The sequence below is a fragment of the Mytilus trossulus genome, chromosome 10, assembly GCF_036588685.1.
Source record: "Mytilus trossulus isolate FHL-02 chromosome 10, PNRI_Mtr1.1.1.hap1, whole genome shotgun sequence".
Lineage (NCBI taxonomy): Eukaryota > Metazoa > Mollusca > Bivalvia > Mytilida > Mytilidae > Mytilus > Mytilus trossulus.
The window spans coordinates 49,979,823-49,997,546 of NC_086382.1; positions in this window are offsets into that span (position 1 = coordinate 49,979,823).

Below are 17,724 nucleotides of genomic sequence, written 5' to 3' on the forward strand. Positions count from 1 at the left end.
ACTTGTTTGAAAAATGACCAGTTTTTCATATGGAAACAGCTATTTTGATAAAAAAAATTCTTAAATTCTCCACGGAATTTATGTTTTTTTTTTATAACAGATATTTAGAATGTACTTACTACACAGTACTTTGTATTTAATGAATATATAAAGTGTTTATGCTAATTTTCAATAATTAGAGAATAATATGGGGGAGGAATTTTTAATTTTCCTCTTCAAATATTTAAAAAATGATTATATATGTATTTATGCTGTAGTATAGTGCTGCTTTTGGGCTTAAGCATATACAGATGTAGTTTAATGAGGTCATAAAATGTAGGTAGCTAGAAAAGTAGAACATATTATGTTTAAGTAGCTTATATTAACTACTGTAGATTCTGAAATTATTGTGAGGTTTTTAATAATGCATATAATACAACTATTTAAGTATCGCTAAAATAAGAACTTGTATTTTGATATCAAATACATGTTTCTTTGTAAAACTTTTTGGAAAATCACAATAATTAAACTCACAATTTGGTTCATTTTTCAAAAAAAACCTGCAATAATAAATGCACACAATAATTTCTGAATTCGTAGTTATTAAGACTATGTTTTTGTTACATTTTTCATTTGTTCATGTACTTTAATAAGCAACTCATATCATGGCCCTGTACACATTTTTTCCCTGATATTCACTCAGTTATCTGAACTATTATGCTGTTGATTATACTGGAGGTTGCAGAGTCATTAAGAGACAAGAATATAACGGTCAAAAGCCTCTACTAGATAGTGAAGTGAAAAATAAAATCCGGATGATTTTGTACATGCATTCAGGCTTACTTTCCAGATAGCAAACTCTCTCATGATTTATGTTTTTCCTAATGCATCTAAAATGTAAATAAACAAAATATAAATTATCAAACAGCACTTACATGCATATATTTGTCTTATTGAAAGATGAAGACAAAATTCAAACAAATTGTGACATGGAAGAAGAGTTGTCTCATTGGCACTCATACCACATCTTCTTATATCTATTAGAGTCATTCTTTTTTAAAAGTGAGTTTGAAATAAGTTGATAAAAAAACTTTTTTTAGAAGTACATTACTTCAGAAATATACTGAATGCATCTGCTTTAAAAAATGTATTATCAAGTTATGGATCCCTTGTAAAGAGTGAAGATATAATGAGATAAAACTATACAATACATTTCACTTTCATTTTTTATCTATAAATATTGGTAAATAACCCAAAGATGTTCATTTATGTAAGGTTTCGTTATTGAGACTTTTGTGAATTATTAACAAAATGTTGTTTTATATGGCAACTATATAAAGACTTATGGATGTGACGCACATCAGTTTGTAATCACTAGTAAAGTGATGTTTTGAAGTACCTCAATATGAGGCATTAATATCGTTTTTATCGCGATTTTTACTAACACCTTTTATTGAACATTTAACCTGGCTCATTTATACAATGTGCTTCTTTGTTTTACTTATAAAACAAATTATATATATTAGATTTGCATATACACTTGTAAATTAAAATTGATTATTATGTTTTATGTAATTAGATATTATACATATAGCTTTTAGAACATTAAATTGTTAATATACATGTATTATTTTTTCTCATGGATTAAGAGACTGAAAATACTTTTCTCTTTCTTTTTATTCGAAAACTTGTTTCTGGGCAGGAATCAGAAGTGGTTTCCATATATGGAAGGGAAAAAAATGGCTAAAATTCAATCACAACACGAACAAATTACATAATTTAAACAAGTTTGCCATTTCAAGATCTAAAGCACTATGGGTAATATTGTTCGTACCGTAAAATGTAAATAAGAAGATTTCAGATGATTTATTCCATTGTTTAGAGGGATTATAACCAACCAATAAGTTTGGTGTTTGCTTTGAAAATACATATCTCTTATTCTTACTAAATTTATACTTTTCCTGACCCGTTGATTATGTTTTATTAAATTAATGTCTGGTTTGTCCGATCTCAGTTTGCCATTAGTCAAAATTTGATTATGACATATAATTTTCTTGTTTTCCTCTGAAATTCCCATCATGACATCATATAAACATGATAAAAAGGGGACCATATCTGATGAAGTCACATAGAAAGAACACATAATTTTGCAGATCATCTGAAAAGAAGGGTTAGGATTGTCTGCATGTCTTCTTCAAATTATAAGAGAAATAGATTTAAGAAATAATTCCTTCATGTCATGTTTTATGCTCATTTTAACATGGGTAGGCATTATATTTGTCAATATTTTACACTGAGCGTTAGCGAGGTGTAACATGTGGTCAGATATAATGCCAACCCATGTTAAAATGAGCATAGAGCATGACATGAAGGAATTATTTCGATTCTAATATGACAAATACAATATATTTATAGGTCGAAGCGTACGAAAATACCGTAAGAATGTTTGGCTGTTCCTGATAATATATAATAAAAGTTTATGTTAGCTGCTTAAATGTAAATATTCAAAAGGATAACAATGGAACTAACGTTGATATAAACAGTAAGACCGTGCGCATGTGTCAAACATATTTTTTGTGCTCATTAGAACGCGGCTTTGTTAACAAAGCGTAATAAGGACGTCATATTAGAATTTACCACAAAATCTTGAGCAATACAATATTTATCCACTCGTGACTGAAATTTTAGATATTTAAAATGCTTGGAAAGCGTCCTGCATTACATTTGAAAATTTAACTGTTTCAAGTGGATAGATATTGTATCACATTTGAAGCAGTGGTAGAATCTATATATATAACCCAATATGCATTTGATTCTGAAAAAGTGAATTTTGCATCTATCTTTTCACCAGCTTTAATTTGGGTTCCACAACAGAAATTACTACTTCTTTTTACATGCAAACATGTTGGACAAAGTATTTATTTTATTAAATTCTTTATTTACCCTAATTAAGGATGTACTTAGGTGAGGTTTTGGAATAAGTGTCAATTGTGCGGACTCCTTTATAGAGCAGATTCATGATTTTCTTTCTTATGATTTGAGACCAAAATAATACCAATGCATATATATAGTAAAAGTCAGCCTTTTCCCGCCATATTTTATAAATCAAATATCTTGAAAAGGAGTTCCATGACCTATCAATATTTTAAGCTCAATTTGATGCTTAACTAATACTCTCCCAGCTTAAACTATCAATTTTGAATTCTTGATTTATTAAATTTTACTTCTGATCACCTAAGTACATCCTTAAGTTGAATAGTTAACCCAAAAAATAACTTCATTCTTACAAACCTGTTAATGTATAAAGTATAAATGAGCTATGTATATAAGTTCCTTGCACATTTCAGTTCTAATGATTTGTATATAGATGTCTTTATGTATATTATGTAAAAAGAGAATAAATAGTGTGGACTATTATGTTTTAATTTAAGGCTACACATTTGTAGATGTTAAAATGTGTACATTGTATGAACACAAACATGATAAATGGCCAGAACTGTTCCATTAAATCTTGAAGGTACCATTCTACTTTGTAGCATTGGTTACTGGTTGTTACATCATAATTTACCTCTCAAACTATTTTTGCTGTATCTTACATTTGTCTTTTGTTGGTGCTCTATATATAAATTATTTTTAAATGAGAACAGTCCTAAGGTAATAAGTATGTTGTAAGGGGATAAGAAGAATATCTCTTGAAAAGAAAAGACAAAAGTCATAATCCAATTTTTATTAGGTCTGTTTTGGGGCCTAAGACCAATTCGTTTAGTCCTGATTTCTTCCAAAGTTCTTTTTTATGCAATGTGAGTCATTTGGAAGGACATTTTTGTCATCATGTCACATCTGACTTCTAATTGTTACACCTTTATAACAAATTTTGTTAAATAGATATTTGATGAAACCTACACCTAAAAAAAACTTATTCTTAGAATTGCTGTATTTTTGTTATTTTACTTTTTATTTGGTCATTTCCTAGATGCCAAACAGAATAGTCCACATTTTATGTATATTGTGATTTTATGTGTAAAAAATATTGTATCAAGACAAAAATGGGGAAAAATGGTGATTTTTATCAAGGATTTGATTGAAAGGGATGTTTAAGAGGGTAACAGAACCCCTGAAGGAATTAATTCTCTAAAAAAATATTTTTTTAATAACAAACTTTAATTAACGGGATATCAAGCGTCTCAAATATCATTAAAAATAATTGTTTTAAATTGCTATAGATCCAATAAAATATTTCCTTAAAATTTTGTTGAAATTTTTTTTCAACCTAAATATTTTATAAATATCTTATTGAAATAAAACCAGCCAAATTTTTATAAGGAAAAATAAGAAATGTTTGTAATTACATGTATATCCTAGACAGAATATATATATAAAGGTATAGGCAGAAATAATTCTGTTTTATAAGAGAGACACTTTGTTCACTTGTATGGCATCCAAAAAAGCATGAATCAGTCTGAAGATTTTGGTAAAGGTGAAAAGCCTGGCCCCTCTTATATTTATTAGTCAAACAGAGATACTTAAACTAACCTAGTGAAACAGAGACTCATGTAAGGCTCATAAGGGTACATTCAAGAACTTCAGGCTTCGTTGAAGGATGGGTTGTAAGTCAGTTTTTTTAAAAGAAATTTTTTGGAACACTTGATTGTTTAAAAGTATCTCTGAGGAGTTTTTATATTTAACTTCGAGCTTATTTTACAAACATTTCATTTCATATCCTTTAATATATTTTCTATATGTTAAGTGGAAAATTGACTCCAGATTTTTTTTAATGAAATAACCAACTAAACTATTCTTTTAACTTCATTTTCTTTGATACAAAAAGTAAGAGGTTATTGATTGATATGATTTGTATAGACCATTTCTGCAGTTATTAATTGGGTGTAACTAGGAGAGAAGAAATGCTATGAAAATTTGTAAACCAACGGATTTACAGAGTTATGTCCCTTTTTAAGATGTCACTTTAAAAAAATGAAAATGAAGTTGAGCTTAGCCTGTTAATTTTTTGAGTTGCAAATTCGTTGAAATTAAACTTCCATTGGAACCATCAAATAGTTTGATTAAAGTTTTATTGTACATAAAATTTAAGTAAAAACTAATTCTAGTAGCATAGGCTTCAAATAAAAGATAGTCTACTTATTGCTTGTGAAGTACTTTTATGAAGAAAAAAGAAAAGGAAAGGAGAGAAGGTGCTGTACAATCTATAAGTGTTAATTATGTCATTTGGAAACAGTTTTTGGTGTGCATAGTGAATTCGAGTAATAAAGGCATGCACCAGACTTGTGTGCAAATGTTTAAAACTGGGGAAATCTTTTGAGCACAAGTTAATGAGAATCTAGTAAAGAGTATTCTGATAACATGGTCAACCCTGTAGTTTATAGTGGCAGTTCATTTGCTTAATAAATCTTGCCACAAAAAAATCAAAGTTGTATTATTCATTTTAAAATGAACTCATCTTTATGTGAGTCAACTTCATTTTGCCTAATCGAACAAAATGATTGATTGATTGTTGTTGTTGTTTAAACTCCACTTTAAGCGCAACTTTAAGGCTATTTTGTGGCGGCCAGTTGTTATTGGTAAAGGAGGCCAGAGTGCCAGGAAAAACCACCTACCTTTGATAGGAAACCGACAATACTTGTCAATTAAGATTAAAGTTGAGTGCACCTGCACAAGTGGGTTCGACTCGCAACATTTAAAAAAAAATTAGATTACAGTTTTGTTCCTTTCAGAGTATATATATTTATTGGCACTCAAACCACATCTTCTAGATGTTATATGCCAAAGTTATAAAGGAAAGAAGTCTTCACTTGTCCACTTTTTGGATATCAGTACCTTAAAATAGCATTCAAGCTAGACTTGATGCATTAAACAATATAGTAATTCTAGTCTTGATTGCAAAATATAAGAAAAACATTATTGCAAAGACAGAACAATTTAGAAATAGTAACTGCTCATGCACCTGATATGCATACAAAAGTTTGAGATTAAATGAATTTTTTAAGCAATACATCCTTAATCATATCAAAGATAAAAGGAGATATTAATTTGTGAAGAACACAACTACCAAACAAAACACCAAAACACCAGAAATACAAACATTAAGAAATAATCCTAGGGTTTTCAAACACCTAAAAGTTTCTAACATCTGTAATTTTGTCACACGTAAAGATAGATGCCTCATAGGCAATCCTATAACTTTTCCATGTTTTGTAAACATGATTGTGGACATAGGGATAAAGATCAGGCGGCGGAGTTAACTTACTTTTTAAAAGCTTTATATTTTGGAAGATGGATGAACAGGATGCTTTATGCTTCCGTTTGTCACATGTCCATTGTCCTTGACCTTATTTTCATGGTTCAGTGATTATTTGAATAATTATTTTTGTAATGTTAATTTATCTCTTATGAGTAATAGGATAACTATATTTGGTATATGCGTACCTTGCAAGGTGCTCATGCCCATCAGACAGTTTTCACATGACTTCTACCTCATTTCTAGTTTAAGTTTTGGTGGTCAAGTCCATATCTCCGATACTATAAGCAATAAGTCTAGTATACTTGATGAATGGAAGGATTGTAAGGTGTACATGTATAACTGGCAAGTGTCAAATGACCTTGACCTCAATTCCTTGTTTCAGTGGTTACAGTTGAGTTTTTGTGTTTTTGTCTGTTTAGGTAAAGATTGCACGAAATGCAATCATAACCTTAAGGGACTGACTTGATATCAAAATATTCCAAGGCTTGTCACTATCTTTTTGATACACAAAAAAATGTGTAGTGATCATAACATTCTATTCATCTTGTCCAGGAACGTTTCCAGATATTTATTGATGTGAAATATGCTCAGATATTCAAGGCACACCATGATGTTACACTTGTGAAGAAAATTACATAATTTTTGTAAGGTGCAAAAATCTAATATCTGTTCCAAAAAATAAATAATGTCATTGTTAAAGTCAACTTTAAAAATAAGAGTTATCTTCCTTTGTCTAGAATTGCTGTAAAAACAACACCATATACAAATGCATTTAATGTGCGTATTGTTATGCGTTTACTTTTCAACATTGGCAGGATGTATAGGGGGGGGGGGGGGGGGGTGTGTTGATATCTCATAAACATGTTTGACCCCGCCGTAATTTTGTGCCTGTCCGAAGTCAGGAGCCTCTGGTCTTTGTAAGTCTTGTATGATTTTTAATGTTAGTTTCTTGTGTATAATTCGGAGTTTAGTTTGACGTCCATTATCACTGTACTAGTAAACATATTTTTAAGGGGTCTGTTGAAGACCCCTCTGAGTGCGGGAGTTTCTCGCTACATTGAAGACCCATTGGTGGCCTTCGGCTGTTGTCTGCTCTATGGCCGGGTTGTTGTCGCTTTGACTGATTTAACACAATCCCCATTTCCTTTCTCAATTTTATTAGTTTAATTGAAGCAAAGGGAATGGAAATTTGTTCAAAAAGACGATTTCTTTCTTTCATCTTTGAACTATTTTGAAAAGTAATTTATGACACTTTCCATTTTCAATTGAAATGCATTATTTTATCGATATCATGTGTAGGGAATATATACTTATTATACAGATAGTGATGTACCAACCTTAACATCACGAGGAATCACAAATCAAACAGCGTTCTATTCAACACCATAGTTTACTTAAGTTACATTTATACAAATACAAACATTTGTGATCTTTTGTTCATGTAAGGAATATTTATTCAAAGACCATCTGTATCACGATAACACTTTACTCCTTTGAGTGGTCAGTTATTGGCAATCAAACCACATTTTTTTTATAAACCTTATTAAAGGTTTGACTGTACAAAGTAATTCAGTGTTTTTAATATGGGAACACCATATGGACTGGGACTGTGGTCATTATTCTTTGGGTATCAATACTTCTATTTTGATATCATTGACATATGCAGTTTGTTATTATACCAAAATTATCCTTGATTATCTTTTCAATAGAACTTGAAATAAATTCAAAAAATTAAATCAATCGTATTAGGTATTATATACCTTATGTAACAACAACGGAAATCAGCAAATATTTAGTAAAACATAACTTTATTACACAAGTAATAAGTTCAATTTCACCATTGCGAACATTCCTTTTTAGACATAAACATTCAAGCAGTATAGTCGATACTTCTATATTCTAACATGAACAATCATGACATGGTGGGTACATATAATATGAGGGGAAGAGCATAATACTGCCCTCGGGCTCTCTTTCAAAGTATTGATTATCTACCTTATAAACGAATATAAGCTCCACGACAGAAAGAAACTTATGGAGGGACAAACTGCTGAATTCTAGGAAGCATTTGAGTATTTCCAAAGTTTGATTCATGTAGCCCATTCTTAAATTATTAAGGTACTGGTTCATAGTGTCTGTGGTACATTGTCCTTTGGTTTTTTGCTGCACTTAAGTGTTTCTGTTGTTTCGTTGTTTTCCTGTTTTATTTGAAACGTTTCCCTCGTTTTAAGTTTGATTTCTCTCTATAGATTTATGACTTTCAAACAGCGGTATACTAGTGTTGCCTTTCTTTATTCCTAGACCATAACTTATAAAAGTAAAATAACATAAATTACGAACTCTAAGGAAACTTCAAAACGGTAAGTCTCTTTAGTAAATGGCATACTCAAACTCAACTATCATACGAATGCAAAACAAATGTCATATTTCTGACATTTTTCGAAAAAACTTAAGATTTTCTTATCCCAGACATAGATTACCTTAGCCGTATTTGGCACAACTTTTTGGAATTTTGGGTCTACAATGCTTTTCTTCTTTGTACTTGTTTGGCTTTATAAATATTTTGATATGAGCATCACTGATGAGTGTTATTTAGACGAAACGCACGTCTGGCGTACTAAATTATAATCCTGGTACCTTTGATAACTATTTGGTACAAACATTTTCTCATGTAGAAAAGGGGTAGATGTTTTTCTTTTAACATTGATGTGTAACCTTAATTTCAAACTTTAGTTATGAAAACTAAATTAAAAGACAAATTGAAAGAGTTGGTATTGCTTGGTTGATAAAAAAGAATGGCCAACGTAGATACAAGTATCTTGTCTTAGGGAGGGATACATCCTACTTTGTAAAGGATCACTCTTGTAATAAAATTAACGGTACCAATTTTCTTGCACCAGATGCGCATTTCGACAATACATGTCTCTTCAGTGTAATGTTACGGACGCCATCACGAGTTTGTTGACCATTAATGGAATAACCGTTACACATATGATATCGGATATGTTCCTTACGTCGTAATAACAATCCCTTTCCCTTTGACCTACCGAATTAAACTATTTACCGGATATTTTATAACATGAGCAACACGACAGGAGCCACATGTGGAGCAGGATCAGCTTATCCCTCCCCGGAGCACCTCACATCCCCCCAGTTTTGGTGGGGTTTGTGTTACTATTTTTTTAGTTTTCTATGTTGTGTCATGTGTATTGTTTGTCTGTTTGTCTTGTTCTTTTTTAGCCGTGGCGATGTCAGTTTATTATTTTTATTAATGACTGACTTTCCATCTTTAATCTTTTGTACCTCTTTTAAAGATTTTACGAATTTTCACGATTTTAAGAAATATACCATCTGTATCCAACTTAACTTCAACAATTTCCTATAAGCATAGATTGAGCCAATAAGGGGAGTTATGACCGAATAATGAAAACTACATTGTATTGCGATCTTATTGACTGATCGCTTTAAGTTAAGGACACCATTAGTCGGCAAATTTTTACATTTTATAAATCAAGAGAGAAAATACAAACAATTAAGCTACTGAAAGTTTGTAACATTCGAGAAAAATAATAAAAAAATGTAAAATTCTTTGTATAGCTATTGATTCAATTATCAGATTGAGAAATATGTCGTAGAGTTGTAGAATCTCATTGAAGATACCAGGCTTATTATAAGGTAATCTTGCGTTAATTTTGTCAACATACATATATATAGACAGAAAGTAACATAAATTCCCATAATTCAAAGCTTAAGCTAAGACTAGAGGTAATGCCAAGAGACACAAATAGAAAAAGTAAAGCATTATTCTGCATATGAATTTTACAGTCACGTTTGTCACCTTAACGTCCTTCCAAAAACAAGATGTAGAGACCTTTTTCCATTGATCTATCGTTTTGTACTAACAACAATAATTTCATATTCTTATTTTTTACATAAGTTTCATTACATCTGCTATTGAACATTCAACAAATACAAATCTCTCGTCATGTTTAACAAAAATTACATGAACATTCTGTAATAGCAAGTATAAAAGAAAAAGTTAATTGATTAAAACTTAAACGCATGGCTAATCATTCGGTCAGTACAACTGTTGCATATTACATCTGTTGAAACTTGAAAATAAATAATCGAATATTTTGAACTTATGTTTTTGAAATAATTGTTTAAATGAAACTTAGATAATTGAGATAATGGGAAAATTAACATGTGTTCATATTTTAACTCTTTTTGTAGGATTCCTATATAATACAGGTAATATATTATTTAGAGAGTTTATAGGCATGCACCAATCGACCAATGCAATGTTTAAGATTTGGTGTTCAATTGTTTATTCATTAATTTCAGCCACGCGTGTGTTTTTTTTTTTGTCTTTTCTGAAAAGCGGTCTGAATTTTTATTTTGCAAAATGTGTGTTTTTTTTCTCGTTTCAAAGTTTATTTGACTTTGGTATCTTCCAATTTCTTTTTAAAGAATACTCTTTGAAATGTACGTTCTTGCATCTCACATTCAATTTTTTTTAAATTATCATATTATAATCAAAACCCAATAGGAAAGGAAACACTTCATTGTACCGGAAGGTGGACAGCTTTGCTCAATCCTTTATCCAGCACACAGTTGCTGATAAACTATCGACACTGTTATGAATTTGTCCCTAAAATGTCCGACGATACAACTTGATATAAAAATTAGGAGATATGGTATATTTTTCAAAGCGATAACTGTCCATCAGATTTAAAATGAAGTGGTAGGAGTCAAGTATTGAAAGATAAGATTAATACACACAAATTCCTTCAAAATTTAACAAAATCAAGTTGAAATATTGCCTTCTAGACTGAAGAAAAAAGTTCTTCGTGTTTTTGATTCGTTTGGTTAAGTCTTGTAAGGTTTTTTGTTATTATCATATTAGTGGAAATTGAGCTAATAAACACAGGCTTATTGCACTACCGGTAAATGCCTGTTCCAAGTCGAAAATATGACCGATGTTTGAAAAAGTCTATGGTTTTTTTTGGTTGTTTTATGAACCCCCCTCTTGGAGTTCGTACTTTTTTTTTTTTTTTTTTTATTATACTTCATTATGCCACAGATATAAACTTTGTACGGTCTTTAATACTACGAAGAACCAATATTATATAGCAATTTATAAAAATCTCCAACAGTGCAAATGTATAACAATTCAAAAGAAAAAACTAAAGCTGAGATAAGTACAGAATAATAAAATAAACATATATCGTAAACATAAACAAACGAAGAACATTAATTTTTCAAGCTCTTGACTTCTGCAAATAAATAATATGACAAGGTTAAACATGTTTGATAGCGACCAACCGTTCCTGGACCTGTGACTGTCGTATAGAAACACAAAATTCGATTGTGTTTTTTTTAAATATCAAACGAAAAAAGATTGACTCATCAGATCGTAACAAAAACACACAAAAAGAAAAAAGGACGAAAGTCAATAAATAAAAATAAAAGACCAGATTCTGAACCAAGTTCAATAATGAAGATATAAAAGTCAAAGACTAAAATATTCTTGCAGAAATGGACTTCAAGGTTAAAATTCAAAGCTTGTTCATAAGCCGGATTGCATTTGTACAGAAAAATTGACAGAACAGAAGTCGATTTGTATTTTACTTGTGATTTGTGATTACTCAGAGGACACTCCATTCATTTAGTTCTGATCACATTATTGCAGACATTTATAACAAATCATACTTTGTCTGACTATTCTTATTTTCTGGTATCCTAGATTTGGTTTTACCTCCTATGGAACTACCAAAACAAAATATGTTGTTATCCAAGGATAAAAGTAACAAGTCATGTGATCGATTAAAAACGATTAATTCTTAAATTGTGTACCGAACTTTCAGTTCTTTTTTCGTCTTATCAAGTTACTTATTAAACGGAGCGTATTGTTGGTATGCCAACATGTACCTGTTGTGCAACCATACTTGTCGTTTTATCAAGCAGAATTCATACAGTAAACCCCGAACTATTTCAATTACAAGTAGAGAAAAAAACAATCTTGTAAGGTTCTTTAATGTCAGGTTCACACATGTTAATTTAGTCCTTTATTACATTTAGGACTTTTAAGTTGTTACGCCACTGAAGAGACATTTATGATTGTCTAAATGCACATTTTGTTGCAGCAAAATTGGTGACTTAATTGTTATTTCGAAGATCTCTGCTATTAAACTGTTAGTCATTTAGCCAAATCTTCTGGGTCTGTAATTACATAACATGCCATGTAATTATGGTATTCCCTTACTAGTTTAAATGTTTAGCTTGAATCGATAATTCCAAATAGATTTACGAGATCAGAACATGGAAAAAAAACTTTCACCAAAGATGCCAAGGTACCAGATCTATGTTACTGTTATCAAGCGTTAATTGTGACTGCATAAATGTACATTTAAAAACATGTTTTTTTCTGTACATTTTCTGTCAGAATACTTGAAGGTCGAAACTTCAACAGACTTTATAACAACTCACCACTGTGAATGCATATATCATAGACCGACTGATCAACGATATCAGGTGTATAATTCTTGTGGTTATGTAAGCGTTTCGTCTACATCAAACTTATTATGATTTATCAGTGGCGCTCTAGATGAAATATATTTATTTGAAGCTCAAGTATTTTTTTTCGAATATTTGATAACAGCCAATGTGATTTGGTTCTTCGATATGAAAAAGAGATGTGTTGTACGTATTTTGCAATAATTCTTATCTTATTTTTCTCAATATTTATATCAACAAATTGGCAATTGTCGGTCAAATTAAGTTGAATATACTTTTAGACAGATGCAACTACCTGCGCAGAATCTGTTTTTAACTACGAAGCAGTTGACCTCAACTCCGGTTGTTGATAAGTTCCCATCGCTTAATTTTAAGTTTTGTTATGTGTATTTTTATTTAAGAAGGTACATATATATTGTGTTCAATTGTCTTATTTCAGATAAAGTTAATGGATCTACTGTCAATTACGAAGGGTTTTGTGTCATGCCTTGTAGATATCAATCGAAAACTTATCAATCTGCATTGGACAGCACATCTCCGGCTAGATGGACTGTAAGTAGTGACGACCCAACAATATTGGCATTTAGGAATAATGTTACACACATTTCGAATCAGTGCATGTGGAGATCTGGATCATTTTTTGTTTATCGGTAAATATTTTGAATTTTAGATACACTGATCATCTTTGGTTCCATCATAACGTTGTTTCAAATTTTTCGATAGAAAATGTTATCAGCTATTAGGCATGTCTAGAAAAAAACTTGCTTTTTCATGGCAAGTTTGCTTTTTATAAGATACAGTGGTTAATTTCAAAGAAAGGAAGTAATCATTATACCTTTATTTACTACAATAAATTAAAAGGCAAGCATATAAATTGTCAAGCAATAAGGCAAAATAGGCAAACCTGACTCGAACCAGTAAATTGGCATCATTGTTAAGCTAAAATAAGCAAATAAGACTCTTCCAGGTAAATAACCGTTTTTTTTTAAGTTAAGGTAATTAAAGGTAACCTGGACGATCACAAGTGAATTGCTATATTGGTCAAGGATTAAGAATATAACCATTATGATCGTGATAAATTTAAGAAGCGAGTAGATTGATTAATTTTTTAAAGATATGAATAGTAGTTCCGACGACTTATAGTCGAATATCAAGGTAAAGTACGCTCAATATTATTTGAATGAATTGACTATTTAGCATTTGTTTAGTATAAGAACTAGTTTTTTTCGATATTCGGCCGGTTCACACCGGATAATAGAAATTAGTAGATGCTGTTTAGAAATAAGAATAAAAATCACAACTCTAGTCACTTTGGAGTCGAAATAAGTGACTAGTCACTTGACACGTTTGTATGTAAATCTGTCAACCCGTCAATTGGCGCATAAAACATTCGCTTCAGCGATTCGATCTAATATAATGGATGATGTTCTTAACGTCAAATACACAGAGTCGTCTGAAAAGAATATAGTAATCGTTAGCAAACGGTAAAATCAGTTCATTAATATCATAAAAGTATTATTTACGTCCGATTATACCATAAAGCTATTAGGACTAATATTCTAGATTAATGCAATATTCCTGGGTTTGTGTTTCCTATCAAGATTTCCAAGAAAAAGTGCTGCTGCTCACAAAAAAAACAACTTTTAAACCAAAAGTTCCAAATGGTGAAGTTATAATCATCGATCCCTTCGTAAATTTTAAGGACGGCATCACGAGTTGATTGAACGTTATGGAATATCCGTTTCATTTCACAGACGATATCGGATTTGTTCCTTATATCGAAACTACAATCCAACTTTCTTTCACGAGTATGACCTACCGAATTAGACTATTTACCGTAATAAAATGACCAACACATGTAGAGCAGGATTTCTTACCATTCCAAAGCATCTGCGATCATTCTTAGTGCTGATGGGGTTTGTGTTGTTGAGATTTTAGTTTTCTATGTTGTGTCCTGTGTACCCTTCATTTGTCAGTTTGTATTTATCTCTTTAAGCCATGGCTTTGTTATTTGATTTTCTATCTATGAGTTTGAATGTCTCTCTGATGTCTTTCGCCCCTCATGAAATGCACCAAGCTGCATTATATTCTCTCATAATTGTAAAACGTCATGCACAAGCAAACACATATGCTGATGAAGCTTCAATATAACTTTTGTATTATTAATACATTCAAATGATTTTACAGAGTTGAAAGGGACGGAAATACAACACATGCATTGTACTATTGTAGTAAACACATTCCAAACGACGACAACGGGGATGTAATTACAGTATACGGTAATCCAATGAGTAAGTCGATATTCTCTTGGATCGTTTATTTATGTTAAATAATTGCACTTCTCCAAAAATGTAACACCGCTGTTAAGCAATGCAATTGTGTTTTGTGAATGTTTTGATGTTGGGGCGTTCTTAAACAAGGACAATTCTTCAATTCAAAAAGTAAACTAATATCACATTTTCTCATTGTTAAGATACTTTTCAAATGAGAATAAATAAATTTGGTGTATTTACTTTCCTCTGATTAGTTGAAAATATTACTGTTATTTTCAATGTTGTCAATTTTTATGGCGACATGCCCACTCTGACGTTAGGTTTCATACCACAGGCACTTCCAGTTTACCTATGAAGTTAATATAACAGTGCAATCTGAATGGTCAAATTCATCTGGTTACCTGTTTATTTATACGAGTTACCGGAAACCAGAAAAATGTGACCAACGGGATTGCACAGTTTTATTTACTTTCTAAGTAAACCGGAAGTTTTGGAACTCCAAATTCAATCGTCTGAAAAAAAGGTCAATAATTCTCATCTCAAGTTCCTACGTTCTACTGATTACGTCACAGTATTTATTTCTATTTTCTATAAAAAAAATCAATGAAAATTGTTATATTTTGCATAGATAATTGGAGAGGACACATATAGCGCATACATAGACAAAACAGATCTTTGAACACAATGTTTGTAATTACATTTGACATTGTTCAATCGAATATTTAGTTTGTCGACGCCTGCGCTCTATGTTTCCTGATCCTAAATCTGGTGTGATTTGGTCAATTTTGTATAATTTCGTCAAAATCTCTTATTTTTACCTATTTTGAATGACATTTCAACGCCTTAGAATAAAACTTTGACACAAATAGTTCTATTTTACTTTCTTTCATGTCTTTAAGACAACCTTAAACATATTTCATCTTGTACCATTCAATTTTATAATTGAGGCCAAATATTACCCTTACCGAACGTACTCTTCTTGCATTTTTTGAAATACTAAGGCTTTTCTACCTCAGGCATAGATAACCTTAGCTGTATTTGGCAAAATTTTAGGAATTTTGGTCCTCAATGCTCTTCAACTTCGTACTTTATTTGGTCTTTTAAACTTTTTTTGGATTCAAGCGTCACTGATGAGTCTTTTGTAGACGAAACGCGCGTCTGGCGTATATCCTTAATTAAGTCCTGGTATCTATAAATAATTTATTTACTGTTTATAGATAATTGATTTTTTTCGGAACACTAAACAACTTCTTCTCTCAAGGCATAGATAGCCTTAGTTTGTTACGCATTTGATTTCAAGTTTCGATTTGCCTCCCAACTGTTTTGATTTGAGTGTCATTGAAGAGTCTAATGTAGGCGAACCACTATTCTGGTGTACAACAAAAAAAATATCAGTCTGAAATCTTTTCAACTGTACCCAATGCCGAAAAAAATAAATTAATGTACAAAGGAATTTATTTTGTATACACAAAGGTTAAATTCAGCGTCAGAAAATTCAATCACTTGTACGTAACAGCTATAATTGAATAAACCTTAATTAGTTAATGCTGCTTATATACTATTACTTGAAAAAATACATTTTATGTGAACTATAGTAATGTCAAATTCTTTTCATTCTTGCAATTTATTACGTAAAAACTTTTTATCTGTAGCCTAAAAAGTGTGTAGAAAGGACCTTTTGCTATGAGTTGTTCTAAGATTCAGTGCAAACCTTTACTCCAACACAAATTATCAGCCAATTAGGAATTGTCGATTTTCAGAAACGTTAGTGAACATACGTCGTGTTCATCTGGTAGACATCATTGCAATCATATTATCAACAGTTTTTTCTACTTTGAATTGCTTTACCATTGACAATTTTGGGCCTTTAAAGCTGACTATACGGTATAGTTTTTATCATTGTTGAACTCTCGTAACATGATTTTTTTTTATGATTTGCAGTTTATAACACTTCAGCTATATATTTTTCCTCTATTAATAACCAGTTTGATCTAAGTACATCTAAAATAAATGAACTAAGTTTCCCCGATTGAATAATCAATTGTTCAAAATATGCAATCAAAAGTCGAAAAAATTATTGTAGTTGGACTATTTTGATAATTTATTTTGAGGTTAGTCATCAGGTTTGACCGGGATTTCTACAAAACGAGATGATAATTGGTCAATGTTGACCTTTTTGCCATAGCATAACAACGTTTGAAAATAAATCCACATTCACATATATCAATGCTTATACATCAACAACAAAAACATTACCAAAGTTAGATTTAACTGTTACTTCCTATACATTTATATTTTTACAGAACAGTTTCCTAATTATCCAACGATTTGTGATGTTTGTACAGGAAATATGAAATTACTGTCTGTCTTTAAAGGTGAGAAAAATAAGTCTTCAACTCTTGTGGACAGTTGTTTCATTGGCAATCAGACCACATGTTCATTTTTATATTAAAACATGACTCAAAATGCCATTTGGCAAACGTTTTATCAGTAACATTTCAAGTTTTGTTTGAAGTGTTTCTGAGCTAAATATATACTTTTAAATGTTCAGTTGTTATTACAGACAACTTTCACGTTGATAAACATTATATAATAAAATAAAGAGTACGAGAAGTAATAGAATTATTGGGCAGGGTAAACGACGAAAATGAAAGAGTCTTCTGGTTTATAGGGTTCACAACGTGCAGTCGAATCAAC